Source organism: Sminthopsis crassicaudata, chromosome 2 (genome assembly GCF_048593235.1).
Source record: "Sminthopsis crassicaudata isolate SCR6 chromosome 2, ASM4859323v1, whole genome shotgun sequence".
In the NCBI taxonomy this organism is placed as follows: Eukaryota; Metazoa; Chordata; class Mammalia; order Dasyuromorphia; family Dasyuridae; genus Sminthopsis; species Sminthopsis crassicaudata.
Genome location: NC_133618.1, coordinates 165422076 through 165440117, shown reverse-complemented (window position 1 = coordinate 165440117; position 18042 = coordinate 165422076). Strand labels below are relative to the sequence as shown.

At 30.1% G+C, this 18042-nt stretch overlaps 1 protein-coding gene across 4 annotated transcripts in view; it reads left to right on the top strand.

The window, feature by feature from the left end:
* MACROD2 (mono-ADP ribosylhydrolase 2) overlaps nt 1-18042 on the top strand; it is a 2172380-nt gene that overhangs the window by 367574 nt on the left and 1786764 nt on the right. The window lies entirely within an intron of this gene.

Genomic DNA, 18042 nt, shown 5'->3' with positions numbered 1-18042 from the left:
TTCTGTTCATTTTACCTTTATAACATCTCTTATATATGCCCTCTTCTCTCCTTTGACCCTGCTAATACTCTGGTATAATTTTTTATTAATTTATGCCTATATTATTTCAGGAGCTTTCTGATTGGTAGGAGAATTAGCACTTTGAAGCTTCAAACGATATTATAAATCAACCTTTATTTTAAAAAATCTTTTGATATTGTTTAAAAATTAAAAAAATTATCATTGGAAAAAGAAGAGACAAGGGAGAATGAGAAATAATGGAACCAGTGACTCTATTTATTTTCAATAACCTCCCAAATATAATTTCTTTAAGATAGAACTCCCTATTTGATAAGAACCACTGTGGAGATGGGGACATTGGAAAGCAGTCTGGTAGATATCAGTCTTATACTAATTCCTTTAACTTATAATTCTAAAGTTTAAGACCCCATTTTGCACTCTTAAAATTTTTTTGAAGATCTTAAATTTTGCATTTATTTATGTAATATGCATCTACATATATTTGTCAAGTTAAAATTAAAACTTAAATTTTAAACAGATATTTATTAATTATTTTAAAAATGTTATATGTTACCATAATCTATATTATAAATAATATATTTTAATATGTTTATGAGAAAATAGCTATTTTTCAAAGGAAAACAGTTTATTGAGAAGAGTGGAATTTGTTTTGCATTTTTTTTCAGACAGCTGGATTATCACATTTGCTTTTGAATTCTATCACATATAATATGTTGTTTTGATTGAGATATATGTAGAAAATATAGCCTCACTCAGATGTAGAGTGGGAAAATGAAGAGATATTTTAAAAGTAAAATAACATCTTAGTATTGTTATGAAAATAGTTTTGACTTTGAAGACCTCTGAAAGGACCTTAGGTACTTTCCTTCCCATGGACATATGGACCATCCTCTGATAACTGAAACATTTACTTTTAAAAATAATAATATATATATACATATGTGATTGTAATGTTAAAAATCATTCTATATTATTGTTCTGTAAGAAATGACCAACAGGATTATTTCAGAAAGACCTGGAGAGACTTACATGAACTGATGGTGAGTGAAATGAGCAGGACCAGGAGATCATTGTATACTTCAACAACAATACTATATGATGATCAGTTCTGATGGACGTGGCCATTTTCAACAATGAGATGAACCAAATCAATCCCAATAGAGCAATAATGAACTGAACCAGCTATACCCAGGAAAAGAACTCTAGGAGATGACTATGAACCACTACATAGAATTACCAATCCCTCTAACTTTGTCCGCCTGCATTTTGGATTTCTTTCACAGGTTAATTGTACATTATTTCAAAGTCTGATTCTTTTTGTACAGCAAAACAATTGTTTGGACATGTATACATATATTTTATTTAATTTATACTCTAACATATTTAACATGTATTAGTCAATCTGCCATCTGGGATGGGGGAAAGGAGGGGAAAATTAGAATAAAAGGTTTGGCAATTGTCGATGTTGTAAAATTACCCATGCATATATTTGGTAAATAAAAACTATTAAAATTTTTTAAATCATTCTATACAATGAGAAGAGTAGCAGATTGTATATCTTTTACATCAGAGATGAATACTTACCCAAATAAGGGATAGAGGTCACTTCAAGGAAAAAAACTCAATTATATGAAAATGCAATTTTAGAACAAACAAAATTAATGATATTTAAATAAGAAAATGACTAAGAAATAATATTTCTATTAATGTAATTAGATTTGAGTTTTGATATCCAAGAAATATAGACAACTAATAGAAATATGTAAAACCATATTTGGAAAAATAATTCTAAAAAGAATTGCAGACTTTTAGCAATCATATGAGATGCTTCAAATCATTAGTAGAAAAATCAAAATCAAAATAGTGCTAGGAAAGTGTCAATTGTCAAAGATGATGAAAGATGGGATTGGTCAAAATAAAGAATGACAAACTAAAACAATTTTGGTAGATTTGTGAATGAGTATAGTCATTCTCTACAGCAGTTTGGAATTTTGCAAATAAAGTATTAGTACTTAAAATGTCCATACCATTGGAATCAGAGACTTCAGTTTAGAAAGCATAGTCCAAGGAGGTCATTGACTAAAAGAACAGCCACATATACACCAAAAAGTTCATAATTAGATATATTTAGTAATACTTTTTATGGTAGCAAAGAACTGGACAAAATAGATGCATGTCATCAGTTTCCTAGGTTTATATTTTTATATAATCCATGATACCTCACTCAGCCTCACTCCATATATTCAGTTAGTTGCAATTTTTATACATTTCTCTTTATATCACATCTTTCACATTTGTCCCCTTCTCAATACTCATGCAGCTGAACTCTGTGATCTAGCCATATTGATTTTCTTTTTTCTTCATATATGGCATTTACTATCCCATATCTGTACCTTTTCAGACATTGTCCTGAAGTCTGAAATGCACTTGCTCCTCACAACCACTTCATTGAATCTCAAATACTACTACTACTATTTTACATTGAGTATTTCCTTCTTCTCTGGACTGGTAGTACCTATTCCCCTTACTTTGCTTTTATGTTATTTTTTTCCTCTTCTGTAAAATCTTCATCACATTTGAATAATTATTAGCTTAGATATCTGCTCATTCTTTAGTTTCTTCTCTTCTTGATTTCCCTAGTGAGAAGCTCCTTCATCCCTACACCTCCTACCCCCACTATATTATTTCAATAAAAGCTCTATAATCAAACAATTCTTTTATGGAGAATCATTTTTATTTTGCTATCATCAACCTTGTAATTAACCTTTCAATATTTTTTCATATTTTAAATCTAAATTAGATTTTGAGACCATACTACCTTTTTTGTGGTTTTGTTGGACAGTAGAGACTAACATTTTGTTTCATTATAGATGTTCCTTAATATTGCAGATGATATAATAGTCTTCCATTAGAAGTCATGGTGATTAATCATAGATTTCCATCAGACATGAATATTTTAAGTAGATACAACAGCTCTAAATGTATATAGTTTAACTACTCATTCTACAAAATATATGAATTACCTCATCTTCTTAATTTAATCTTTAATATTTTTGTTTTAGAATGTCTGTAAGAAGTTGTTGCTTTAGAGTAAGCTCCTTTTAGATTCGTCAAGGACTCTCTTGGACCCTCTTAATCAAAAAAAATTAAAATTTATAATGCATAATTAAAATAGGCATCCTAAAGTATTATACATATTCATGGTATAAAATTTGGTACAATTATGGTATAAAAATTAAATAGGACCTTTTATTCTTTAAAGATGTAAAGATAATTCTTTATAAAAACATATCTTGTCTAGATTATTCACTTTTATATGTGACCTGAAAAATATCTTATGAATATTATAATTTTCTATAATATATATATATATGTATATATATATATATATATATATATAACTTTATATACTTGACAGCTCAGGAGGCTCTTTTATATGTTTGTAAATACAAAATTGACATACAGATCTTGAAGTAAAGTAGGAATAAATGACAATTAACAAAAGAAGAGAAAGAATCAATAAGGGTGAAATCAATGTAGACTTTAGGAACACCTTGTCTAATTCAAGTCCTGTTTGACATAGAAAAAGATGAGGAATATGTAAGACCTTTGTTTTGGGTTGCAATTTAGTTGGAATAGATAGAAAGGGTCATTCTCCAATTTCTATGAGTTTCTTTCAGGGTAGGTATAAGCATAAAGTCGAAATCTTTAGAAACACATAGAATTTCAGTATTGAGAGCTGGAAGGAATTTTATAGCTATCATGCTCCTCTTTTTTTCAACTATGAAATCTCTCTCTCTCTCTCTCTCTCTCTCTCTCTCTCTCTCTCTCTCTCTCTTGCATGTGTACGCACACACACACATATACACACACACAGTTGCCACCTTTAAGATCCATTCATTCTGCAAAAAACATGTTAGATTACATAAAAAAACAAAACAAAACAAAATAAAAACTCTCTCCTAATAGTGAAACTTATCACTCAGAATTATAGGATGTCATATTTAGAAGATATTTTAGGTATTATCTCATCTGTCATTTTTCCTGATATGCAAATCACCTTAAAGTTTTATATTTTAGACTTCTTTGAATTATGTCAATATTTAATTATGTTCAAACAAAATATTCCTCTTCATTAGCCCATGCTTTCTTCAAGATTTGTGGAAAAAATCTACTAGAAGATGACTCTGGTTTTTGACTACCTAAAGACATTGATAATGCAAAATTCTAGAACTATTTTTACTAATTTCCATTTTTATCAGCTCATATTTCTTCGATATTTCCTAATTGGATTTGATTTTGTAATTTCAATATCCCTTAAAAAAATCTGTGGTTTTGCTTTGTATTTTCATATAGAATTTATCTACAAAATATGCCTATAGACATTATGCTGTGATGTTAGTTCAGTTCAGATTATGAAGAGTTCTGCTTAAGTCAGAACTTCTCTCCCCAACCTACTCGTATTCTAAGTTTTCCTTTGGGTTATAAGTTTTCTTAAAGTAAAAGATGTGGAAAACTGGAAAGTCAGGATGTAATATGGAGATTTAAATTCAAAGGAAAAAGATGTCTGTAGATCTCTGTACCCACCATCTATGTAGGAAACTGGAATAGAAACAAAAGAATAGATAATTGTGGTGATTAAGTTGTTAAGCTGGTAACACTGGGAAAGAGTACAAATTGAAATTTCAGCAACAGGTGTAGGGCGCATAGTCTTCGATCTGTGATGATTCTTAGAAAAGTAATAAGATAGCTTAATTACATGATTAGAATACCTGGAGTCCAGCTGGAATAGTGTGTTGCTCCCCCTCCTTTTTGTCTTTTTTTTTTCTTTTATGGGTGTTGAGATTTTTAGATCACTAAGACTTATTTTACTATTTTATTTTATCTTAGCAATTATATTTGTACATATGAAAATATTGTAGTGGTTAAACTGACTTAAGGTTCCACATGTGTGGTATAATTTAGTGACTTCCTTAAAATATTATAAAAATAATTTCTGTGTATTAAATATTAAATTATATTTCTCCAAATTATATGCATATTTATATTAAGTATATGCCTGTATAAACATATAATATTTTCTATATTGTTCATACTCCAAGATCATGTTATTAATGAAATAATTATGTAGCAATTATTCTAGTTTTAAAAGAATCTTTATCAACTATGTACTTGAATTTAAACTGTTATGTGTCCATATAATTTAACACTGTTGAACTATACTTCTGGAGCCATGTTTAATCTATGGCTGAGTGATTTCCTATACTATCAATTGGCTGAATTGGAGGGGGGAGGGCAGTGGGAGAGTAAGGAGAGGTTGTAGCTGAGAAGTTCTTCACTAGGTAGGCATACAATTCGAGAAGTGAACATGTTAGAATCAAGAAAATGATAGGTGAGTAAATAAATAAAGGGCCAGAGATAGGAAGAGGTGCCTGAAATGAATTTAGTATTAAAATCTGGTTTCTCAACCAGTCTGACATGGAGTTAAGAAAGAAGCACATTTATACAGTTTGGCTTAGCAGCTCTATTCTGGGCAAGTTCCTGACTATTGACCTTAAATAGAAAATGTAGTCCTTTTCATTTGGTTTGGAAGGCATTTCATTTTTGATTTTATATTACCAGCTCTATCCCATGTCTCCTGCAGTCTTTTCAGCTGGACGGATCCTATTGCTTCAGACTTCATTTTTCTCCCTAAAAATTTGAGCTCATATTCCTGAATTGATTCTATAATTATTCTGGTCTCCTGATTCTTATGGAAATTAGGAATGCCTTGAAACCAGAGTAAGCCATTCTTTAGGTCAGCCTGAAAATAACCTGGAGCTGTTCATTTTACAGTTGTTGAGTAGTATGTGGATGACATGGCACTATCTTCTAGACTTTTGCTACAAAATGGTTAGCACTTTATCTCTTATATATTCGATATATTCTTTTACTTGGGCAGGCTAGGAGCATTTTCTGGTGATTTTCAAGGAATGTTAACTTCTATTATTTCTAACCATGATTTGAATTTCATTTTCCTTTGCTTGAACTTCCTACTTTATTCTCATCATAAATGTATGGCATTTAATTAGTTTTATTTTATTCCTTTTTTATTTCTTTGCTTTACTTATTTGAAGTTTTAAAATTTGAAATATTTTAAGTTTTATTATCTCAAAGGGAACTCAAAATAATATATAAATGTTGTTTGATATGGGAGAAAGACCACCAGATCAGAACTCACTATGGCTTCCATATTTAATATTTTTTTTGATCTTGGAAGGTCACATCCCCTCTCTGAACTTCAATTTTCAAACTTAACGTTTTGGATAAATTGAGCTTTTCAGCTTAGTTCTATAATTTAATAAAAAATTAACAATTATTCATAATGTTTAATTTCTAGAATTTTGAGTTGATATATAGGTCTAAATTAAAGCTTTCCCAGGTTTAGGAATGGTCATAAAGATTAAATGTGCTTTAAAAATGAAATGAAATCATGATGTCATCAACAGTCTTTCATAAACCATTAGGAAGACAGAAATTGATGATAATATGTTGATGATAACCTAGTCAATAAAACCAAAAATTTGAAATGGAGACCAACTATTGCATATTATTCCCAGAATTTCCCATTACCACATTTATTACTTTATTTTTTACATGGAATATTTACAGGAAAAATGATTACTAGCATTTGCTCAGGATCAGTTTTATGATCTTGAGCAAATTCCTTAACATCTCTGTGTCTCAGTATTCTCATTTGTAAAATGAAGGGGTTAAATTCTACTTCTAATTCCCTAGTAGATTTACATTTTTGATTTTGTGATCACCTAAGACAGCTCTCTTTTGGGATTTTTCATTTTCATTTGAAGAGCCCAACTCATTTAGATACTTCAGCAATGACCACTGTTCAAGAATTTGTGTCAGAAGATTTAATTTCTGATTTCTTGATGGGTTGCCCATAACCCAGAAACAATATGGTCTTTTATTTATGTTGATATTCAATGCTATATTCTGTTTGGTTCTGTTTGGAATCCTCCTTGAAGACATTGTCATGCTCAGGACAAAATTTCCAAAAAAGTTTGAGGATGTTGAAAAATACATTGAACAGTAATATTTAACATTCCTGGAGAAAAATTATGAGACGTGTGATGGATTTCTAAAATTATAGCAACATCTTCTAGTTAGTGTTTCTTTAGTATTTTTGATTATAAATCAGGGGTTTATAATTTTAGCAGACTGAAAAAAAAATCTCTTTCAGCTAAAGCTTGACTTGATACAGACTTTTTACCTTTTAATAAGCAGACTAAGATAGGGGGGGAAAAACTAAAAAAATGATAGATACTGATATGTTCCTTTTAAATTTTACGAAACTTTTGTTTTCTTTGGATAAATAGTCTATTCCTTCATTTAAAGTAGACTCTCCAGCCATTTAACTTGGAATAAATTAGAAGTCAACCTAAAATAAGAAAATAATAATAAAGATATTAACAAACACAATTGTGACTCAAATAGCTTCCCACAAGACAATTTACTACATATTCAGATTAATGGCTCCATATTAACACCATACTGTTGCTTTGAATAGTGCCTTAAAAGGTACTAGTTAAGTATAATATACTGATTGTAGTCTTGCTGCACATTTTGTCACATGGATCTGATATGTCATAACTTGGATCTTTTTATGTCATAACATGATTATGAAGTGACTGCCAATTTTATCAATTTTGTGGGAGGAAATGTTCATTTGACTAGTTGATTAGAATCATAGATTTGAAGTTGCAGTCATAGAAATCAATTAGTTCAACCATTTTATTTTCTGGAAAAAGATTTAGCCCCTTATAAAAAACTTTTTATTTTGAATACTATTATGATAATAAATCAAACATTGATGTTCATTTATTGCCTGTCATGCCTTGTAAGAAACCTAGCAGTCCCCTCCAAACTTTATATTATAAGCCACAACAATTTTTAGGTTAATTTTTTTGTTGTTGTTGTAGGTAGCAAGTTCTGTAGTGTCACAATTTTGGAAATCATGTGCCCCAAAGTGCTTTGGATTCAATAAGTAGACCATTACCTTTATTGATAAACTCTTTATTTTTATATAACTGAGAATTCTTAGATGTTAACATGCCAATATGAAAAATGTTAGTATGACATGTTAACAACAAAAATATTAACATGAAAAAGTGTCAATTAACAGTAAAACATGTTAACATAAATTTTTTTGAAATATCATATTAGCATAACAAATCTTAACATGGAAAATTGTAATGTTCTCTGATGGGTTTCCTTGGGGTCTCAGGGAACAGCCTTCCTTTCAGTTCAGTAATCACCTCAACTGCAGCCAGGGATTAAAGTCTAAATCCTTTATTGTCTCTTTCCAAGTCTTGTCTCCTTTCTTGGGGCCCCATTAGCTTTCTTATAGTCTAGATCCTTTATTATTTCCTTCCAGGAAGGATCAGCTTTATGGAGTGTCTTTCAGTCTGGCCTTGGTTTTAATGGGGGAAGTACAGGAGTCCAGGCCAGCCACCAGGAAGATCGAAGATCGAATTGAATTTCTCCCCTTGGTTCTGAGAGCTTAAGTTCCTGCTGCCACTCTTTTGCCTTCTCCAGAATGTCTCTGAGTACAAACCAATCATTATATCACTAGGACACCATTATTTATTGTAGGATTAGATCAATGCTAAACTAGATTTAACCAGGTCTCCTTAATTCCACTTAATACCTTGTTTCAAGTTCTGGCCCATAACATCTCCTTGTAGGATTAAATCAATCATACTGAACCATGCTAAATTAGATAACTATTGTCTCTATCAATTCCATTGACTTAGTACCTTGTAAGAATCCTTTGTTTCAGGTTCAGAGTTCTGGCCCATAACAGAAAATGTTAACATAAAAATCAAAATAATTTTTGATCCTCTCTAGCTTTTATAAATTGAATGCTCATCAGATTTAGTGCACTAGAATAAAAAATTAAGATAGTCATTAAAGTCTGGTTAAGTGGAAAGATGACTGAACTAAGAGAAGTCTAACTTTGAGTCTTGCCTTCACTGCTAATTCATTATATTATTTCATGCAAATAACTTCCTTTCTTTGGGCCTTGTTAATAGTAATACAAGTCTTTGTAACAGAATGCATATGATTGGCATATGGAAGCTTATTGACAATGAAGCCATTCTTCACAAGTTTTAAAACTGTTATCAATGTAACTGGTTTATTGTGACAGTAGTATTTTAATAATAATCACTGTACAATTATTTTTCAAGGGCCAGAATCACCAAAGATCTTACACCATCAGTGAATTGTCTGAAAATAATCTCTGGCATTAGGAATTTAATAGCCCTTGAATTTCAAATCAATAATATACTAAATTAGAGGTGATGACATTATCAGAAACTTTCACACAGGCAAATTATAAAATGTAAGCCCCAAGAAATGGATACAAGAAGACAAAATTAGCAGGTTGAGATTATCACATAGCACCATCCTTTCTATACTAACTAGATATTGGATTCTGGAAATTTGAGTTTTTTTCTTCTTGACCTTTGCCATTTGACAAATATATATAACAAAATATGTTTCAACACTGTATCACCAACTACCTGTTGGATAGTCAAAGTGAATAGCCCATAGGCTTGGGCATAGCACCTTTTTTTTTTAGTGAATATTTTTAGATGTAACACCTACATCACAGGTTGTTGTGAAAAATCAAGTAAGATAATATATTTAAAGTTCTTTGTAACCTTAAAGCATTATACAACTGCTTTTACAGTTGTTAAATTACTGATTGCTGTAAAGTTGAAAGTTCTTAAACAAGAATAAAACTCTCTTGAAATCACTTTTCTAGTATTGAAAGTATTGAAGTTTTTCTACTATTGGAATTCATTAAAAGCAACAACAATAATAGCACCACTTCTCCATTGTTACAAGTTTAGAGATGAGTTACTTTGGCAAATTTATAGAAACTTCTCTTATACATACATACATACATACATATATGTGTGTATGTGTGTGCGCACGTGTGTATGTGTGTGTGTATTTATATGTTCTATATACAGGAAGTATATATTTTAATATGATAAATATAATTTGCAATATATAACAGTGTGAGCACATACACACAGACATGTTTCTTTCATCTCTGCTTGCCTGATTACTGTCCTAGAGTGTAAAGTTATGAAAGTTCTTTATAACTGAGCTAGTTCATTTTGACTTGGGAAGATCTAAAGTTCGGGAAACATTCCTAAAACAAGAAAGATGGCAGGTATTCTTTTGAATACTAAGATGTTGGATGGTAGAGCTGGAAGTGCCTGGTTAAATCCAAACTCCTTATAGCTTTTTTTTAAAAAAAGTGATGATGCTTCAATAACCAGTTTAAAAGCAATGAAATACCAAATGGTTGAAATAGCAAATTTTGCCAGATTGTATAATGTTTCCTTTGTGATGAAAATTATTCGGAACTCCTGGAGATTGGTCTATGTCGCCGATTTGTAATGCAATAATCTTGTGTAAGTATCCTATAAAATTTAGTAAGAGGTAATAATTCTGTTTTCTTATTTGTAGCAGCATCATAATTTTTGCCTTAGTGATGAACAGACTTTTGGACTAGCATTTTTATGAAAATGTTTATAAAATAATAACTTCATGTTAGACAGTTTAGTTCATAATCTCAAATGTGATTTAGGAGGAAGTGTTAAAAATCCATTTTGTAAATTGACAGAACTCATTACCTAATGTGTTGAAGTACAGATGGAAAGAAATACCAAAAGTAGGTTAATAGAAGTATAATAGCTAATCCTATTTAGTCCAGACTGCAATGTCTTGATAATATATTCATATTAGTTCTTGGCATTGTAATTTGATCTGTGGCGCTGATGCTATTAACATAAAAATAAGAAAAATGAGTAATAATATTTAGTAAATATCTAATTGTCCCATCAGCAGAAGTCCAGAAAACAAGTATTTCCTGTATTGTTAATATTTCAGAAATGTTTCTTAGTATTTAGATTCTGTGGAAGGTATAAGATAGATAATTTCTTTTTTTTTATTTTAATTAACTTTATAATTATAACATTTTTTGACAGTACATATGTATAGGTAATTTTTTTTACAACATTATCCTTTGTACTCCCTTCTGTTCCTAATTTTTCCCCTCCTTCCCTCCACCCCCTCCCCTAGATGGCAGGCATTCCCATACATATTAAATATCTTATAGTATATCCTAGGTACAATATATTATATGTGCAGAACCGAATTTTGTTGTTGTTGTTGCAAAGGAAGAATTGTATTCGGAAGGTAAAAATAATCTGGGAAGAAAAACAAAAAAACGCTCACAGTTTACACTCATTTCCCAATGTTCCTTTTCTGGGTGTAGCTGATTAAGATAGATAATTTCATGTATTTTCTGTATTTAAAAAAATTATGACTACTTTTGATAGCAATGTACATTCAATCAATTGACTGGTTTCTACTTTATAATATTAAATTATTTTATGAAAAAGCAAATCATTAGAGAGGTAGTATCATTGATAATTAAAATTGGCAAAAGAAGATGTTTATGGATACTTAACCATTCTTTGAATACAAAGTAAAATGATACTGTATGGCAGGATTTTTGGTTGAAGCCTTTTGATATTAAATTATGTTAAATTAACAGAATATATGCCGCTTGCCTTTTTAAGTGCCATATAAGGTATTACCAATTTCCCAAATTGAGTTACCAAGCATTGACAGGAAATTCTATTGGGCTAAGTGTCATTTAAGAGTAATCTCATAATACAGAGCTTGTACAATTGTTGAAGTCTATTCCAAAGAAGAGGTTGGAGAGAAACTTTTTCAGCTATCCATGTATACACATAGCTATGGGCAAATGTAATATCATTTTAAAATGCTATCTATGAACTAGGCTATAAATGAGACTCAACTAATATTGTGCTAATAAAAATTTAAAATACTATATCAGAATTGGTGCAAATTCAGTATTAGAGGCATACATATTTATGAGATTTTTGGTAATTTCCATATGTTTCAAAAAGTTTCACTGTGGTGATTCCATAGGATTAAAATAAGTAGAATGGAATTATATCAAAAGTGATCTAAGATATCATATAGCCCAGTCTCCTTATTTTAAAGTTGATAAAATTAAGACCTAGCATAGGTAAATAATTTTCTAAAGGGCCATGTATGGCAGACAGGATTACAACTTTGGTCTTGTCCTTTTCACTATATCATGTTGACTTTGAGTGCAATTGTATTTTTCCTAAAGTTCTCATGGATTCTTATGACATGATTGTGAAACAATTAAGAAATATTATTCTTTTTTTAAAGATCAGAATACTATGAGGCAATAAATCACACTTGGAACAGAACATGTTGGCTTTTAGTTAAGAGTGAAAATAACTTGGTTCAGTATCCCACTTGAGAAATTCAGAGTATAGTTAACTTTTAGATAGTCATGGTTCACTGTTAAGAGCAGTGTTTTTTTTTTTTAAAATTATATACTATAGAAGTTGTGATTTTGAAGTATTTAGTCTTTGTAAATGTTTATCACTTCTATACAAGTTGATAAGGTGGCATTGTTTGTGTGTGTGTGTGTGTGTGTGTGTGTGTGTGTGTGTGTGATGCTAAAAATCAATCAGTCAGATCACCTTGGATATGACATCTCCAGTCAACTCTGTAGTGATGAGTGCACTTCACTCTGCTTTGCCTTTTCTATCTAACAAGGTCCTTTCAACTGTTTTACCTTGATTGAGAAACTAATTCTAGCTAATGCTGCACAGCATGCATAATCCCTTTGTGTTCTTAAAGGGTTGATGCACTTCATTTCCTACCATCCTGTAGCATGGATTGGGGAGAATATGACCTTGTGATCTCTAATTGAGTCAATGTCCCCAGTGTGAGCATAGGAAGATGAAGTTTTGGCATGTGTGTGAAGGGGTGTTGCATATTTTAATATTAATTACAATGAGATCAGATAGTATTACCTTTATATTTCCCAAAAGACTATGGTTGTAAAATAGCAATTATGAAATAGCCTTTTAGTCAGCACCATGTTGAGTTCATATTGTGATTTCTTTTTACAAAGAAATCTGCCCTCATGGAAATTGTAACTATTGAGGGAGATAAACTTTGTGTGTGGGATTCAATTACTGTAAACATAGTAATAGTAATAGATATACAAATGTGATATAAGCAATACTACAATTGGCTAAAACTTAGGCTGTGTTTTACTAAGTTTGAGTTATGGTTTGAATACTTATTAGTTGGACTATAGTCACACAATATCAGAATATTCTGAAGGAAATTTTAATTTGCTAAGGAATTTTGCTATTGTGATATTGATAGGAGATTAAAATTCTGCCTCTGACCAGTGTGACTATCACTTAGCTTTTTGCTGAGTTTCATCTTATATAAAATGGAAAATCATAGAACTCATTTCACCATGTAAATCATGACATTAGATATACAAACTGATTTGCAAACATTAAATATTTTTATGTAAGTTGTAATTATATAAAATAATCCATATTTTTAGAACATGGATTTTGAAAAATTTTATTAGAAGAATTAAACTCAGAGTTTCTGAGTTTTGACTACTTTGAATCCCTAAGTAGAGGAACAATTAAAAAAAATATTTCCTTTTTAAATTCAGAAAAAAAAGAATGACTTTGTCAAAAATGTTACTTTGGAAAGGAAATGGAACACAAGGATCAAGGAAATTATATGATACTTAGAATATGAACATTCTTTCTTCTTTGGGTAGAAATTGAGTAATTTGTTAAGTTTCTGGTTGGGAAGCCTATAATTAAACAGCTAGCCTAACCTGGAATTCAATAAAATGGTCTTACCTTAATATTCTTATATCAAGAAGATTCATTAGCATTTTGTAAGGCAGTGTAGGGAATTTATATGGCCATATGCTGTTTGAAAGGACAACACTTTTGCCAATCTATGAATATACTTCCCTGAGGATTTAAAATCATAAGAGAAATTCATCACATGATTCTCTTTTTCTTCACTATAGTTTTATCAGTAATGGTAGCTTGCAAAGGTAACAGTTTAATAATGAAGCAGAAAATACGCTGTTCTTTTAACCATTGCCAATTTTTTTCATAGGAGATCCATATGCATAAAAAAGTTGTAGATGAATTTATGGATTTCCAGGCATTTAAATTTTCAGGAAGCACATATTTTGGTTTTATTCATTAATTTTTAAATAACCTATAAAATGTGACACAGACATAGGTTTAAAAATGAATATAGTTATTTAAAAATATAAAGTTAACAGTTTTAAAATTCTATCTTAATCTGCAATTGATAGTTTTATAATTTCAGAAATAGGATCACAAATCTAGAATTTGGATACCAATTAGTCTAACCCTATAATTGTTTTGTTTTGTTTATAGACAAGAAAATTAGGGATGTTAACTAACTTGCCTGTGGTCACATAGGCATTCTCAGAAGTAAGATTTGACCCAGGGACTCATGATGCCTCCTAAAATATAAATATATATATATATATGTATACATATATATATATAAACACAATAAACACTCTTAGCAATTAAAATATCCAAGGAACATAATAAAAACTTAAGTTATTTTAAAATTATTTTATATTTTAAAGATCTTCTGTTATTTGAGAAGTGAATAAGAAAATAGATTTTCCCCTTCAGTTTTTAGTCTACAACTTACTTCATTTCTAAGTAGATTCTTCTCTTTCTGCTTTATTCAGTAGACAAGATGCTCAGTCAGTCCTTACAATATAAACATAGTATGATTTTTTTTCGATGGTTAGAAAACTACTTGGAAATTGAGGCATAATCACAAATTACTAAGTCATTGATTTCAGTAGCCTATAATTCTCATTTTAAAATCATTTTAAACAAAATGCTGTGGTACCAAAACAAGTTTTCTTTTGTCTTGCTTTGCTTTTATTTTAGCTCTTTCTCTTTTTCATCTTATACTTATAAATGTTTCAGGATATGATAGGAAATAAGAGTAAGAAAAAGGGTGAAATAGGGAATCCTTTTTAGAAGATGCATTTTCTTTTTCTCGATCCATTTTGCCAATTTAATTCCTCTCATTTCTGATTATTCTACAACTTGCTACTACACTCCAAAGTTTTGTTAACTCATCATTCCCCCATAATTTTGTATGTAGCATTGCCTTACCTAGATTGTTCTTTGTAAAAATTCATATTCATTTTCTTGTCATAATGCATCTTAAATCTCAGGAGGTAAAAAAACAAAATCCCACTAACAGAACACTTTTTATTCTATATTTCTTTAATCTATCAGTTCATACTTTATTGACCTGCTTAACATTTTCTTACATATATATATATATATATATATATATATATATATATATATAATCACTTTTTGTGGTGTTAACTCCTTGAAAACAAGAATTACATTTTTCCCCTTTTTTTACTATATAGTAGTGCACATAGATCCCAGTTATTTACTATCAATACAGTTTTTCACTTTCAATTTGCTCTGTGGCTTCTATCATTTTCTTTATGCAAGTGGTCCTAGAGGATAGAGTGGCTGTTCTAGGTCTCTTAAAGCTCAAGTACTAATCAAAGAAAGGAGCCTATAAAAAAATAATAAATTAACTGGAAAAATATAGCCATGCCCTGGTGATCCTTTTATAAAGCATGAATTAGTCTCTTGAATGAATTATATTGGAATTATACCATTGGACTAGCAATATGTAGCTGCATCCTAATAAAGTAGCTTTAATAAAACAAACAGTGCTTCTTATCAAAGCAACAATAACATTGCAGAATAAGATAGTTAAAGGCTTATTGTACAAGAAATCTTATTTTTAACATAATTCATATTTGAAGCTGAGGAGCTTGCTGCATTGAGGCACAACCCTGGACCTTAGAAGAGACATCATCAAAGATGCATAGAAATGGAGAAAAGAAACCTGAAATTGTTACAGAGAACTGGGAAAGTAGAAGAATATACAGGTTCTGTTTGACACATCAATGGAATTTCATTTTCATTTCTATTAGATACTCCTTTTGCAGTACTGTAACTAGATCATTATTCAAGTCATAAATGTTACTAAAACCAATCAGACATACATTGAGCCAAAAAAATTTAAGAACAGCATTTTTAGTAGACATTGTCATAGTGAATATTCATAGTTTCCGAACATGTGAAGTAAAAATTTTTAAATATAGAAATTTAATAGAAGAAATTAAAACCACATGGGAACAGGATAAGATATATATTTATTTATCTTATATATGCTTCCGTATTGTCTAAAAAATTCTTTCACTGAATCTACTAAAGATCATTCTATGTCCTAGTAATGTTACTCAGTTGCAAAAAAAATATTTTTCTATCTTTGCAACATTCTATGAATTTGAAAGAATCATAGCAAAAGAATGACTTGCTTCAGAACTATTTCTACCTTAACAAAAAATGAGGAAATAATAATAATAGATGATGAAAAGAAATTCCAAATATGTAGTAAGAACAAAAATACAGTATAAGTTCCTTGAGGACCAAATATTATTTTCCTTTTTTTTTTTTTTTTTGCTGTGACATAGTGAATACAGAACTTACTTCAGAATTGAGAACCTGGCTTCGAGTCCCTTCTTGGCCATATGTTCATAAGGTGATATGACATTGGGAAAGTCATTTAATCTTTGTCCTAGAAATCTCTCTCAAAAAATTGAGGAAAATATGCTTATCTACATTTGTATGGGGAGATATTATAATAATAAAATCTCACTTCTTGGTCGCCAGCCCCCCAAAATAAATGAATAGCTTATTTAAAAGGGGTAGGATTTTTGTACAGTACTATCTTTACCATATTGCATTGAATCAGAAAATGTGAAACATGGTTAAAAGACTTTTTCAAAGTCTTCAGAAGCTATTCTCACAATGTAATAGCTTAGAGAAAATTTGGAGAAATTTAATTGACTATTAAGTTTTGTGCTCTAAGTTATTATTTATTAGCTGTATTATTAATCACTTTATATGTATGTAAACATAATAACTTGCATAATAAATCTAATGATAAGCTTTAAGTTATTAACTATAGTGAAGTATTACAGAGCTGAATTAGCCTATTCAGTGACACTTCATTCTGGGAAATAGTGTCTATTTCTATTTTCTGATTTTGACCATTATTGTTGTCTTCTATGGATTTTAAAGCAAAGAAAATGGAACTCAGGTCCATTATTAAAATGCAATCCAGTAATGCTATATGGATCATTTCCGAGCCAAACTGTGATACCATAATAATTTCCCAGTTGAGATGATGTGAGATTAGTCAAGTTACAACTAGATAAAATAACATCCATAAATGTAACATTTTTGAAATGTATCCAATTACTGAAGATTAAATATTTTCCTATCTTTGTGATAGTTAAGGAAACTGTTTTAAATCTCACTTTGTGAATCCATAACAATGTTACTATGACAAGTTCCTCAGTTTCCTACCATAAATCAGTTTAAGAATAATGGAATGGAATTCCTCAATGGTATTACTACTTTAGCTACCAGAAAAATAATTTGCTTGTGTATTAAATGTTTGTAAAAAGGGTTTGAAGTGACCTTTCTCTCTACCAATTTGATAGAAAATATATTATGAAATAATTGCATTGCCATATTTTTGTGAAATACATCCTAAGTGTTTTCACCCCATTTTGAGGTATAACTTCAAATTCCTACCATGCCATTTTCCCATAGTGTGTTCTCAATTTCAGTGTACAAGGGATTTAAGGTTAAAAATGATCATTTAGTCAAATTCTCTTATTTTATAGATAAGAAAAGCATGAAGGCCACATCTAGATAGGAGAACAAAATCATCTGACACTGAATTCAGTGTTCTTTCATTCTTGTTACCTGAGCATTGTTTGAGGCATTGTTTGGTTTGTTTAAATACTAGATTGAAATAACAACTGACTTTGCTGTGTGAGTAAATGCTTGAAAACAATATATTTTTACTTTTTCCAATAAAACAGGAAAATCATCTTATATGGTATCATCTATTCATGTAATGAACTATTTTTTCTTA